The sequence below is a fragment of the Giraffa tippelskirchi genome, chromosome 3, assembly GCF_054371585.1.
Source record: "Giraffa tippelskirchi isolate mGirTip1 chromosome 3, T2T-mGirTip1v1.2.pri, whole genome shotgun sequence".
NCBI lineage: Eukaryota > Metazoa > Chordata > Mammalia > Artiodactyla > Giraffidae > Giraffa > Giraffa tippelskirchi.
In genome coordinates this window covers 107543002-107558039 of record NC_137277.1, presented here as the reverse complement: position 1 = coordinate 107558039, position 15038 = coordinate 107543002, and the positions used below count along the sequence as shown (strand labels likewise).

The following is a 15038-nucleotide window of genomic DNA, read 5'->3' as shown; positions in this document are numbered from 1 at the left end:
ACCCTGTGTAAGAGGAATAGTGTTCTATTTAATTTGCATATAGAAAAATTGGTGTCCTTGTTTCCATACAAAGAGAAATTGTGCCTAAATATAGGTTAATTGGTAGTGCTTAGTGAGAACATTTGATTGTGTGACTCATGATTTGGAACACCATTCCCTATCAGAAAACTAGCTTGAGACCCTCCTATCGCTGAGAATGTGTTTAATTAGATGACAGGTTTTAATTAGCTAGGACTATTTCAGCCTGCTTACTCTCGGTCTTTATCTCTCCATGAGCCATTTCCCTACAGAAGGATGCAGTAGCCATCCATAATTATTCCAGTCATCTTAAAGAAAATTTTTTGAAGTACGGTAGTTAGCTGTCAAAAAGAGAAGGCTAATTTCCAGTTATGAGAGCATTTTCCCAATGGAAATCATCCTTTCATTCTGGGTAGACATATTTGTGTTTGTTTTTTAGCTTTATTAGGCTCCATTTTCTCCTTCCTAGACAGATAATTTCTCTTGTAGCTGTTCAGAATTAAAGGAATTCCTCAACTCCAGAAATGTTTCCAGCTGTTTTTAGCTCTAGCTATAGTCTACACTACCTAAACAAGTACCTAAGAGCATGGCACATAAAAATTGCCCAGCAAAAGCATAATGGAAATAAATAATTTGAAGAATTTCCCATAATATATGGAATTTTAATAGGTATGAAGAAAAAAATGGTCAAATATTTGGACAATTATGGATGAAATGAGCTAACTACTTTAGGATCCATCAGGTTGTTTACTCTATTGATAGGTATAAGCCGTTTGGCACCAAACTCCCAGATCTTCCTATCTCCATGGTACTTTCATGGGAAAAGGAGGCAAGGGGGTTTTCATTTGGTAATATCACACTTTTGTTTTGTTTTCTTTGAAACCAGCCTATGACAACATCCTCCCTCTATATCCCCTATTAAAAAGTTTAAAGTCTCTGTGGTTCCCACTGTAAAGGAGAAAGGAGACTTGGGTATGTGCTTGTGAAAATAAGCTGGGCATGTGGGGATGTACGATCTCTGAGTTTTGCCCCTCAGCCTTTATCTTTTAGATGGAAATAGTCATAGCCCAATGGGGTTATTGGGCTAGACAGTTGAAATGGTGAAATTTTAGCATTAAAATATTATACAAATACAGTCTTTATTTGACATGACATGCTAAAATTAGAGCATATATTGTTGAATTGATTATTTAGTGGGCTTCCCAAGTGGCACGAGTGGTAAAGAACACTCCTGCCAATGCAGGAGACATAAGAGATGTGGATTTTATCCTTGGGTCGAAAAGAACCACTGGAAGAGAGCATAGCAACCCACTCCAATATTCTTTTTTCTGTTGTTGTTGTTTTTAAAAAGAACTGTTTATTTACTGAACCTGGGGCAGATCAGATACACAACCAATTTTAAATTTACATCTTTTAACTCAGTTTTGAAGTGTTTGGACACACACATGCACACAAATTGGCATGCAATAGTTGTCCTAGGGTAAAATGCAGTCACCTTAAACTTGCAAGTATTTTGACCCAAGGTTGAAAAATTGTTTATCCTGAACATGAAAACCTGTAACAAATTCAAATTAATTATACAAAACTTGTTACCTGTAGTTTTCCCCTTGCAAAGACTAAAATAAAAAAAAAGTACAAGTAACCAATATACATCAGTTACAACATAATCCTGGATCATCCCCACACCAAAACCAGATGCTCCTTGAATTTTAAACCCATCACCAGAGACCAAAACAAAGTCATTTCGTTTTATACAAAACAAAATTCACATGTGCCAAAAAAGAAAGACCCAAGAAAAAAACAAAAACCCTAGTACTGACAGTGATATTCGGTACCTTAATTAAACAGTGACCAAAATGCCACTGATCAAAAATAAATAGTGGCTATATATCACTGCAAAGAAATATCACTGCTTTAACCCTTTGGCTTCAGAAATCCAGATTTTTCCAATTATGTGAATGCATACCTCCTACATGCCAAGAGTAGAGAAAGTGGGTGCGCCAGCATAGAAAGAAAAAGAGCTAACATTTGCTGAAACATGCAGAGAACTAGCTTTAATAGACTTCTTACAAGGTTAGGCAGAAACCAAAAAATGGTTATTAGCTGCTTGTGGCAACAATTCTAAGTGGAGATGATTGAGTTCTAAGGTTCAAAGTGAAACTTTGGGGGTGAGGGGTAAAGGTTGTTGGTTTAAGTCTTACCTTAAAACAAAAACAAGAGAGACAAAGTGTAAACGTACCAACCTGGTCACATACTCCAGTCACAGAGCTCTGCCATCAAGCTGGATGGAAAATGTCAAGATTCGGATTGTTGTTTCTCAACAAAATGAATCTTTCTAATGACTTGAACTGTAGGATAAGGGATCCCAAGAATGCGGTCATTTTCGTAAAGTACTATCCTGAACAAACTGCGTTTATTATGAAAACAAAAGGAAAGGAAACTAAGGACTCTACGCCTATATTATGCTTTCAGTGTTTGAGTTTTGGAAGGGCCTTAATAACGGAGGCAGAATTCAAATACGAATTTATGCCAATCAAATGTCAAATTTTCACTATAGCTTTCCTAAAAGAGTGTTTTCCCCCAATATCTATTAATCACAAAGAAACAAAAGCTGTGAAGATACAGTTCAGAAAATGACATAGAAACTAATGACATTATTATGACCAAGATGTTTGGTAAACAGTGAATTATGAATTTGGGATTATCGGGAAAAGGCTTTTAAACAACCCTTCAGACTTCAAAGACTCTCTTCGGGTAGTAGATCTGTCCCAACGTCATGGTAACTAGAACAGGAACTTCAAAGAAGGACCAAAGGACCACTCTGCTGTTTGTGTTGTCATTGATTGCTCCGTGTATTCTCTCTCGAACTTCCATGTATTCCTGTTCATGATTCATGGCTGTCATCTCCACTGCCAGCTCATTAATCATTTCTTCTAGCTTGTTCTTATGAGCTTCTGTTTCCATGTCTTGTCCTGTGGGGGCTTCCCTGATATCAGTGGTGAACATCACTATCTTTGAGAGTCATGGTGGACATCCTATTGCTAAAACAAAACTTGTATGTATGTTCTGTCCATGTAAGCAGCAAATGTGTATTTCCCACTGGACTCCCGGTCTCCTTTATAAATTACATTATTATCAGGCCCTGTAATCTCCACGTCGATGTCCAGGAAGCCGCCCTCGGCCACCTGGAAGATGAGGCCCGTCTTAGTGCCCGAGGTGACCCGCTCGAGGAAGCACTCCTCTGCATGCGCTTCAGTGCTGACGAAGTACCCCAAGGCCGTGGCCAGGAGGGCGACCAGGAGCACCAGCACCTCAGTGAGTGTCACCATGGTGGGGCTGGGGCCAAAGCCAGGACTGGGACTGCGGCCTCCAGAGCCACCGTCGTCGTCGCCGCCACCACCGCTGCCTTCTCAGCCCCCACCACCTCAGCTCCGCCCCTTCCGGCTGCACCACCCGAGGGGGCTTCAGTATTCTTGCCTAGAGAATCTCATGGACATAGAAGCCTGGTGGGCTACAGTCCATAGCATCGCGAAGAGTCGGTCATGACTGAAGTGACTTAACACGCGGGCATGCATATTATCATCTCATTTGCTAACCTGAAATTATCACAACATTGTTAATCAGCTATACCCCAATACAAAATAAAAAGTTTAATGTTGAAAAAAAAAGAAAAAAAGTAAAACATAAGTCAGATAGTGTCTTTCTCCCTTCTCTGCTTCAAATCATCATCAAATTGCTCCCTGTGGTAGGCAGAATTTGGAGCTGGCCCCAAAATTCTTCCCTCCTCATGTGTACACTCTGTATGATTATTTGGAGGAATAAGCCCTTGAATATGAGCAGGATTTGTAAATAGGATGGGATTTCTAGCATTTATTTCCTTCCATCTCTCTGCTTATGTTATGCATCTGTTCTTGCATGTTGTACACTTTTTGCATTATACTTCCCTTATTGTTGTTCAGTCACTAAGTCGTGTCTGATCTTTTCAACCCCATGACCTGCAGCATGCCAGGATTTCCTGTCCTTCACTATCTCCTGAAGTTTGCTCAGATTCATAACCACTGAGTCAGTGATGCTGTCTAACCATCTCATCCTCTACCGCCCTCTTCTCCTTTTGACTTCAATCATTCCCAGCTTTAGGGTCTTTTCCAAAGAGTTGACTCTTCACATCAGGTGGCCAAAGTATTGGAGCTTCTGCTTCATTGTCAGTCCTCCCAATGAATATTCAGAGTTGATTTCCTTTAGGATGGACTGGTTTGATCTGCTTGCTGTCCTAAGGACTCTCAAGAGAGTCTTCTCCAGCACCACAATTCCTTTAACATATTGATAATAGCTGCTTTAAACTCTGGTCTAATATTCCAACATCTCTGCCATGTCTGTTTCTGTTCTGATGCTTCCTTTGTCTCTTCAAACTATATATATTTTTTGCCTTTTAGTATGCCTTATGATTTTCTCTTGTAAAGCAGACATGATGAACTAGGTAAAAGGTACTGAGGTAAATAGGCTTTTACTGTGAGTTTTGTGTTTATCTGTTTAAAAGCTGGATCGTCTATTGTTTGCTCTAGTTGTTTACTAGGCTGTCTTTATTGTTTGCTCTAGCTGTTGATGTCAGAAGCTAAAATTTCCTCTGTTGCCCTTGTTTTTGTCTCTCCTGTTGTCTTTGGGTTTCCCTGGGGACTTTTTCTTAAATATGTTCTGAGGCCTGTAGTTCTTTCCATACTATCTACCTATTACACAGGGACCCTATTGATATTGTGGTAAGGTTCCGGGGGAGAAAAAGCATTCTATAGTTCTATACTTTGACTTCCAGGTTTTAATGAGTCTGTGCCTGTGCCCTTGGGCTGTGACCTTCACTAGTGCTTTTGAATCCCCATCACCATTAGTTTAGGCAGAAAGGCTAGAGGGAGCTGGAATTGGGCATTTCCTTTATTCCAGATCAGTTAGGTTCTGATAAACTCAAGTTGATTAACTATGAGTTAAAATAGTTTTTACTAATAATTAAACTGTTAGTTAAATAGCTTCTCTTGAGGGCATGCCTTGCTAATAAAAACGTAGTACTCTGGGTTTATTTCAAAATAGTTACTTTTCCCTCCTCCCCTGCTGGAAGCATCAGGGAATTTTTCTGTGATTTTCGCTGTGAGAACCTGGTAGGGCTTCTAGAGGTATACCTCACTAGGGTGTAGGGGTCATCCTCCTAAGATTAAACCTGGGCTTTTTCATTTGTCCATATTGAGCAATTCCATCAATTACTATTTAGGTTTTCTCAACCTACTCCAGTATTCTTGCCTGGATAATTCCATGCATGGAGAAGACTGGCAGGCTATATAGTCCGTGGGGTTACAAAGAGTAAGACATGACTGAGAAAATGATCCTAATACTGGTTCCTGTGGATGTTTGTACTTGCAGGTTTTTATTCCCATAAGTTGTGATTCTCTGTATCCACCTGTTCGTCTCTCCAATTTAGGGGGCAATTTTTTTGTCCCATGACCTGAATTCTCTGTTAGATCTAAGAAAAGTTGCTGCTTTTTCATTTTTTCCAACTTTTTTTTTTGTGTGGAAAGGACTGGTGGCTTCCAAAGTTCTTAGATATGAGACTAGAAACTAGAAGTTGTAATGCCTCTATTCAACATGAGACTTAAAGCACAGACACAGCAGGGGGAAACACCTCAGAGAACTGTACACTGGCTCCCCAATTCTTCAGCCTGACAGTGGCATGTCATTTCTATTCATATTTCACGGGCCAAAGTAAGTCATATAGTCAATTTTTGAAATGTGAGCAAGTGTAGCTTTCTAGTGTTCCTGGAAAAAGAGGGCAACCAGCAGAACTGGGGAACATTATTAATGCGACTAGAGCACTCTATGTAACATAGTATTTCCAGCTCCACCTACTACCCTGCTCTCTTATCACATCATGTTTTCACCCTAGCACTTTATCATACCATATTATACTATACATATTATATTTCATTATAATGAAACCTATTATACTAGATGCTCTGTTTATTGTTTATCTTTCCCCTTCTACTCCCACTAATGTAATAATCAGGGGAATAGAGACTTGTTCTATTCTATTCTATTTGTCTCTTTTTATCCCCAGAGCCTGGAATAGTCCAGTGCTTAATATGTATTTGGTAAATGAATTAGTGAATGGATTTTGTTTAAAACTTGGGAACCCAGAAAAATAAACCCTTTACATCAGCCAAATCTGTCTCAGAAATTCTTTCCAACAGGGATGAAGCTGCACAGCCCTTGTGCAGAGCCTTTGTCAGACTAGCTGGGTACATCCTTTACTATCAGATAGCAAGGAGAGAATGAAAGAGCCTCAGAAGTTCCCAGGAATGTGGTGCTATTTTAAGGCAAGTGTATGCACAGCTTGAGGGAAAATGAATTTGAAAATGAGCTTAGGCATTTCAACAACACAGGTAAAATGTGTTAATAACTTGAAAAATAGATGAATTTAAGAACCTTCCCATCTTAGGTTTATGTTTATAATTAAGGATATTCAGCTCTCCTCACTTTTTGAAAACCAAAAAGCTAAATCACCTCTTGAGTATGAAATGTAGATACAATGCTTGGAAGATGCTCCTTCCCAGGGATTAGACCTGCCAGATTCTGGGGTGGTTGAAATGTAGACTTCCTGCTGGTTCAGGTGCACCATCTTTGTGCTTTTTTAGGCTTATTGTTCACTCTGAACTTAATGAGTGCATTCAGGCATGTAATGAAGAACAACACCATCACACAAACAATTCACCGAAGTCCAAAGTTAAGGTGATTTTATCAATTATATTATTCAGTAGAGTACACTTGCAATTTATTAAATAATACATAGATTGAGTGGCATCTGGAACACTGTGGTGTTAACACTCATGATATTAGCATATGTATGTGCTGTAAAAAGAAATCTTGAATTGCTGGCATTTGTTACAGTGGGTATAAAGCTTTTGTTTTTCTACTTACTAGAGGAAAGAGATGAGAGCAATGCAGTTGTGAAGCAAAGGTCCTTCTGGTGTGAAATTCATCCTGACTAAGCTTAAAACATTTGATGACCAAAAGTATCGGTTCCTATAGCAAATGATTTTTATTTTCATCTCCATTAACCTTGGCTAATGAGATGAACACAGACTAGAAGGCAGGTGAATACCCCCAGTTATCCAAGAGTTACCTGTGCTAAGCAAATTACTTTCTTTTCTTCTCTTTGTTTTCTACTTCGTTTTATAAACTATGTTACAGAGTTTTCAGAGTGTGTTCATATATATATAAATACAATTTGATCTTACAACAAACATTCCAGTGAGATTAGCTTGGTCAGGGATTCCCACGTCTGTTTCCAGATAAGGGACACTGTTGCTTGGAGTCTTGAGTGGGAAGAAGATCGGGGATTTTGACTCTAACTTCAATGGCTTTTAAAAAATTATACAACAATGATGCTGTGGGCCTCAGTTTCCTCATTTCAAACAAACTAAAAGATAATTATAATTAATTTGCCAACTTTAGTTGTGTGTATGGTGAGATAGTTAAATTTTAAAATATTTTGATGAGTCAAAACCTTATGTAATTGTAAAGTAGTCATCTTGCTTTTGTTTTAAGTCCAAGGGCTCTGTCCTTAGACCATAAAGCCTTCTTCTCCACATTCTTCTACAGAAAAAAATGTCCAATACAAATATATGTGTCCAGCCCTGGAATTTTCCATCCGGAAATTTTTAGAAATGAGCCTTCTTAATAGACGTGTAAAGAGTCATTAAAAAGCAGCCATGGTAATTCTGATTTGGCTCTCTCACAGAAGTGAAGTGAAAGTCGTTCAGTCATGTTCGACTCTTTGCAATCCCATGGACTGAAGCTTGCGAGGCTTCTCTGTCCATGGAATTCTCCAGGCTAGAATACTGGAGTGGGTTGCCATTCCCTTCTCCAGGGGAATCTTCCCAACCCAGGGATCGAACCCAGGTCTCCCGCATTGTAGGTGGATCCTTTACTGTCTGAGCTACCAGGGAAGCCATCTCTCAGAACTGCATCAAATTAATTTTTCTATATGATGATTTGTTGGTTTGTTTCAATGTTGTTCTGTTTTCTAGCTCATTGATAAAGATGGTCCTTGTACTTTTGACTAGGTTTTGCTACACAGGGTTATGATATTCAAGGACAGAAGTATTAATACAATAATGAATGATTGTTTTATATTCCAAATTATATTCTGACTCTTTCTTCAAGTATATAGAGCAGAGGTTAGCAAACTTTTTCTGTAAAGGACCAGCATCTGCAAGACATATGATCTCTGTCGTGAATACTCAACTCTACTGCTGAATAGTACAAAAGTAGCCATAGGCAACGTGTAAATAAATGGATGAGCATGCTCCAATAAAACTTTATTTTTGGATATTGAAATGTGAATTTCATATAATTTCCCTACACATGAAATATTCTTCTTCTTCCTATTTTTTCAACTATTTAGACATGGAAAAACCAGTTTCAGCTTGTGGGCCATGCAACAACAAGTGATGGGCTGGATTGATCCATGGACCATGTTAAACACTGACCTAGAACACAAACATTCATTGCTACTGTAGACACTACTCTGTTCAAATAATTCTTTGAGCTAGAAAATGTTTCTAGGGAGTCTATTCTCACAATACAAACTTCCAGCACTGTTCACAAAGGCAATATTAAACAGCAGATGTCTAGGAGTTAGCCATCTTTGCATAGGAAAAATAGAAGTGTTTTCTCATCAGAAATTTAGAGACCCCTGCTTTATATTCAAAGGAAAGAAATTAATCAGCACAACTTGGTACAAATCTTGCAAAATCTTGGGGCAAAGATATTCTCACAGGGCTAAGTACATTACCAATCTCAATTTGGTGCTCCATAAATATCTGTTGAGTTAATTGAAATTCCTGCGAAGCTCCTAAGTTCTCACTTATTATGTAGAATGAAGTGAACATAGCCTACAAGTGTCTATTTAGAAGACAAGGGGTTAATACAATGAACCTTTAAGTAGCACTCTTCACTGCTATTTATGAAGGGTGATCACAAAAGACTTAAATAACAGTGAAATTTTACAAAAGTGTTAGGCAGTATGACAAGGTGTACACAATATCTAAATGATTAGCTATTACAAGCTTGTTAATACCCGAGACTAAGCTAATCTATGACTATAAACTGGATGTCTATGGAACCTGCAAAATTCTTTCAGATCACCATTGTGTAATTTAATCATAATGAAGCAGCTAATCACTGTTGTGTTCTATTGTCTTGGAAGTTCACACATATTCTCAACTCCTTTGCCTCATAGTCAATGCCAAAATAGGTTAGTACCTAATTAATCTTTAGTGTTTTTTCATGTGTGCTACTTTTATTTCTTTAAGTTGTAAGATTCTTTTCAGCAGGATCATATCACATATTTGAGTAGCATAATGGTTAATAGCAAGATTGTGGATTCAGACTGCTGGGGTTCAAATTCTGCTTTGACATTTACTAACAATGTAGCTTGGGACACATTATGTAGTCTCTCTTTGCTCTCAGTTTATTTATAAATAATGATAATAAAAGTATTTATTTGCCTGATTGGATTGAATTGCTGTTAGAGTTAAATGAATCAACGCATGCAAGGCACTCAGAACAGTTGCTGGCACACAGTAAAGATTCAAGAGATGCCAGCTAAAATTAGACCTTTGAGTCCCAGTCTGATGCTGTAAGATTCTATTTATAAGCTGATGACTTTTTCCAGTTCTGATCCCTCCATGGGACGCCACTTAAGTTATCCACTTGGAATACTTACACACCTCCACTTTGAAATAGAATACTCATCTCAAAATTATCATGCCCACAAAACACACTTGTCTCCTTTCCTTTTCCAAGTCTATTCTCCCTTAGTCTTTCCCTGCAATATGCAAGAGAACTTCACTCTTCTAGTTTTTCGGGCTAAGATACAAATACAGTCTTAAGGTCATCTTTGACCTTTTTAAAAAATCTTTTTTAAATGAAATTCTTTTTTAAAAAGTTATTTTTAAATGAAATTCTTTCTTTCTTTTTTCTTTGGCTGTACCATACAGCGTGTGGGATCTTAGTTCCCTGAGCAGGGATGTAAACTGTGCCTCCTGCAGTGGAAGCAGGGAGTCCTAACCACTAAATTGTTGGGAAATTCCCTTGACTTTTCTTTTTCTTGCATTCCACATCCCATCCATAAGGATATTCTTTGAGTTCTAAAAGAAATATATCTAAATTCAACTAACACACCACCTTACTTATTCTCCTAGTTCACGGTTACCTTTTGCAAAAGCTGTTATTGTAATAGCCTACAAACAGGTATCCCTGCTTCTGTCCATGATCCCCTAAATCTGATCTCCATGTACCAGCCAGGCTTCCACATCAACAGCACCTACATTTATTTATTGATGCTTGCACATGGTCACCCATCAATAAATAAACTAAAGGAACACTTGATTGAAATGTTTCAATGCTAATGTACTTATATTCTTAAAGAAGTAAAGAAAAGATATACTCATCTAAATGCAGAGTTCCAAAGAAAAGTGAGGAGAGATAAAACATTCCTAACTGATCAATGCAAAGAAATAGAGGAAGACAATAGAATGGGAAAGACTAGAGATCTCTTCAAGAAAATGAGAAATACCAAGGGACCATTTCATGCAAACATGGGTACAATAAAGGACAGAAATGGTATGGACCTACCAGAAGCAGATGATATTAATAAGAAGTGGCAAGAATACACAAAAGAACTATACAAAAAAGATTTTAATGATTCAGATAACCATGATGGTGTGATCCCTCACCTAGAGCCAGGCATCCTGGAGTGCAAAGTCAAGTGGGCCTTAGGAAGCATCACTATGAGCTAGTGGAGGTGATGGAATTCCAGTTGAGCTATTTCAAATCCTAAAAGATGATGCTGTGAAAGTGCTTCACTCAATATGCCAGCAAATTTGGAAAACTCAGCAGTGATGACAGTACTGGAAAAGGTCAGTTTTCATTCCAATCCCAAAGAAGGGCAGTGCCAAGGAATGTTCAAACTCCTGCACAATTGCATTCATTTCACATGCTAGCAAAGTAATACTCAAAATGCTCCTAGCCAGGTTTCAACAGTAAGTGAACTGAGAACTTCCAGATGTTCAAGCTGGATTTAGAAAAGGCAGAGGAACCAGAGATCAAATTGGAAACATTTGTTGGATCATAGAAAAACCAAGAGAATTCCAGAAAAACATCTATTTCTGCTTCATTGATTATGCCAAAGCCTTTGACTGTGTGGATCACAAGAAACTGTGGAGGATTCTTAAAGAGATGGGAATATCAGACCATCTCACCTGCCTCGTGAGAAACCTGTATGCAGGTCAAGAAGCAACAGTTAGAAAAGGACATGGAACAATGGACTGATTCAAAATTGAGAAAGGAGTACATCAAGGCTGCATATTGTCACCCTGCTTATTTAATTTATATGCAGAGTACATCATGAGAAATGCTGGGCTGAATGAAGCACAAGCTGGAATCAAGATTGTGTGATAGGAGAAATATCAATAACCTCAGATATGCAGATGACACCTCCCCTTTTGGCAGAGAGTGAAGAGGAACTAAAGAGCCTCTTGATGAAGGTGAAAGAGGAGAGTGAAACAGCTGGCTTAAAACTCAACATTCAAAAATCTAAGATCATGGCATCTGGTCCCATCACTTCAAGGCATCTGGTCCCATCTCTTCATAGCAAATAGATGGGGAAACAGTGGAAACAGTGACAGGGTTTATATTCTTGGGCTCCAAAATCACTACAGATGGTGACTGCAGCAATGAAATTAAAAGACGCTTGCTCCTTGGAAGAAAAGCTATGACAAACCTAGACAGCATATTAAAAAGCAGAGACATTACTTCGCTGACAAAGGTCCATCTAGTCAAGGCTATGGTTTTTCCAGTAGTCATGTATGGATGTGAGAGGTGGACTATAAGAAAGCTGAGCACTGACGAATTGATGCTTTTAAACTGTGGTGTTGGAGAAGACTCTTCGGAATCCCTTGGACTGCAAAGAGATCAAATCAGTCAACCCTAAAGGAAATCAATCATGGATATTCCTTGGAAGGACTGATGCTGAAGCTGAAACTCCAACACTGATGCAAGGAACTGACTCATTGGAAAAGACCCTGATGCTGGGAAAGATTGAAGGCAGGAAGAGAAGGGGATGACAGAAGATGAGATGTTTGAATGGCATCACCGACTCGATGGGCATGAGTTTGAGCAAGCTCCGGGAGTTGGTGATGGACAGGGAACTCTGGCGTGCTGCAGTCCATCAGGTCGCAAAGAGTCTGACATAACTGAGTGACTGAACTAAACTAAACTGTACAAAGGTATGACCTGATGGTTTGAGGTGATCCAGAAAAGGATCAGGATGTTTCCCTTTCTTCTTTAGCATCATCGACAACAGAATCCACTATTTCCTATTTGAGATTTTTCAGAAAGTCATGGCAGGTGAGGAACTTTGACTGTTAATCTCAAAGCACAATTGATTCTTCACTATTGATCTAAAAAGAAATATATATACAAATACACATATAGCTGAATATAGGCAACAATCTGGTTTTCCTCTTTATTGTAGTCTTTGGCTACTGGTGATCCTTCTGCCTTTCCTTTAGGGAATGGGAAAGACAGAGAAGGACAGGAATCAGTGTAACATTTAAACAGCAGTGCTATTGTATCTGTGATAGCCATCTCGACGTGATGTCATGAGTAGTTGCTGTTGCCTTGGCAACACTGCAGTGGTAAACAAAGATGTTTTCTGAATGGCTAGAGGAAATGTGGCTTTTATTTCGTCTCACACACTCCTGTCACCAACCCCCTACCATGGGTAGAAAAGATTTTATTTCCTTTTGCTATGAATTTTCCACTTTGAGGTAGAATAAGTGAGGTGAGCCACTGTTTTCTTTGTCTGTTTATTATTATGCTCCACAATTTTACAATGCTGGAAATTATGTTGAAACACCCACTCAATTTAGAGACTATGATGTTGCATAGCAGATGCTAAAATCCCCTGTTGTGTGGAATTGCTAAGAATGCACGAAAGGAAATTCTGTGATGTGAGAGCTCAGGGTCATGACAAGTTTGACAAGATGAGCTTGAATGACCTTACCTCATGTGGCCACACAGCCGAATCTACTAGTAAGGTTCTCAGAAACAGATAAGGCAGCTGAGGAATGGCTCTCTTGAGACAAATGCTTAGCTGCTGTAACCGGAGTAGAAAAAGTAAATCTAGGATGTTTTAAAGTATTGCTTAACGAGTAAAATAATGTAATGTGAAGAATGATGGAGGACAAACATGGGTTTTTATAATTTCTCTATAAGCTTCATAACAAAGATGACAGACAAATCATTTTGTTTTATAAAAACAAGTAAATCTTTTAAAATTCAACTGGGAAATGAGAATGGAAGGAAATATAGTGTGCCAAAAAAAAAAAAGGCATTCATTAGAGTGTTTATTGGTGAACTGTGACTGTTTTTCATGAGATAGTGACACCCACTCTAATATACAGAGAGATGGAAAATTTTCAAAGGTGTATTTGCTTGAGATATTTGCAGTATTTCTCACTTAAAAAGGACTAACTCCTGTGAAAGGAAGGTTTTTTATTAATCAAAATATAAATGTAGATAAGGTGTAAATGTCCTTATCAGGCACATCAACCTAGATAGCTTATTTTCTGTTCCTGGGAGGAAATTAGATGCTTGGTGGGATGCAGAAGCAGGTGAGCACATTTTCATTGGGGTCAAGATTGGAAATCAGTGGTTGGGACCTAGGATTTGGGTGAAGATGAGCCTAAATGGTCCTCGGCTAACAAGCCTGGATCAAAGCCTGTGATGTGGAGAGAAAAAGTCCAAAGGGCAAGGAACTGGGGACCAGTGTTGTAAAGGAAACACTTCTGTCCAGAGATAAAGCCGATTTCTCTGTTAGCTGAACCATAGCCTGAAAAAGCAATGTTTGGTATTTATCAGCTCTGTTTCTCAGACTACTGAGAGCAAGTTCCATGACTGTGAAGAGAAGAAGAGAGAAAGAGATTGACTTTTGGCATCTGAAAACACATGTCCCTCACTAACTCAATTGTGATTGTCTGCAGAGCTCTCTGTCTCTGGCAACTGAGAGATTATAGGAAAAATAATATAGTGATGGGCAGCAGTAATGGCAGAGGGGAGATGAGAGGACCATGGAGATGAGAAGAGAAAAGGGGAAAGAGAGACAAGAAATAAATGTTTTCTAAGTTTCTCATGTGTTTCTTCCTTTGTCTGTTTCCTTTCTACCTACTACTTCATGATTGCTGTAGGTATGTACATGGAGTACCTTGATTTGTGAGTATCTGTTCATCCGATTTGAATTTAGTATTCTCTAGGGGAAATTCTGTAATGCAATGAGCATAAAATGAGTTGCAGAACCATTAGTTGCAGCAGAGGTGGGGAAGGGGGCTTTTACCTGAGGTGCCGCTTTGAAAATGTCCTTTGGTACTTGTGGCTTTCCTAATTAAATGCTATCAACCCTACAGATGGTAAAATGATATATGTATTTTGCTCAATTCCCTAAACAAGGAAGCTTTCAGTGGAGGAATGCAATAAGAATATTCTTTGAAAAAAGAGAGAGCCCCCACTGGGATTCTATAAACTGAAATCAAAGTAAATGAAACCTGAACATTATTTTTAAAAGACTATATGAATCTTTGATTTATGTTAAAAGATTGAAAATTACAAAAAAGAAACTTTTTTTAAGGATATTTTTAAAGTTTTCCAATCCAACTCCCAACTCCAATCTTTTCCCTAATCAGTGAATTTAGGAAAACCAGACATGTTCATAATTCCTAATGATTTTTAGGGAAAAAATTAAGACCTATAGTACAGTTATTATTACTACAGCTATTAGGTAATTTATCATCCAAAGTGGGGCATTTTAAAAAGTGTAAGGAGGCATTTTAAGAATAATTATATTAAGACAGCTTGCATAACCTTTGACTGTCTTAAGCAAACCAGACAACTGAGGTATGACCACCTAAGCCTTCATCCTA

At 38.4% G+C, this 15038-nt stretch overlaps 1 protein-coding gene and 1 pseudogene across 15 annotated transcripts in view; one reads left to right on the top strand and one right to left on the bottom strand.

Moving 5' to 3' along the window:
* LOC145542948 (uncharacterized) overlaps positions 1–15038 on the top strand; it is a 564353-nt gene that overhangs the window by 208794 nt on the left and 340521 nt on the right. The window lies entirely within an intron of this gene.
* On the bottom strand, positions 2668–3688 carry LOC145542947 (transmembrane emp24 domain-containing protein 2 pseudogene; annotated as a pseudogene). The gene has a single exon (XR_014080284.1). The product of XR_014080284.1 is annotated as a transmembrane emp24 domain-containing protein 2 pseudogene (transcript).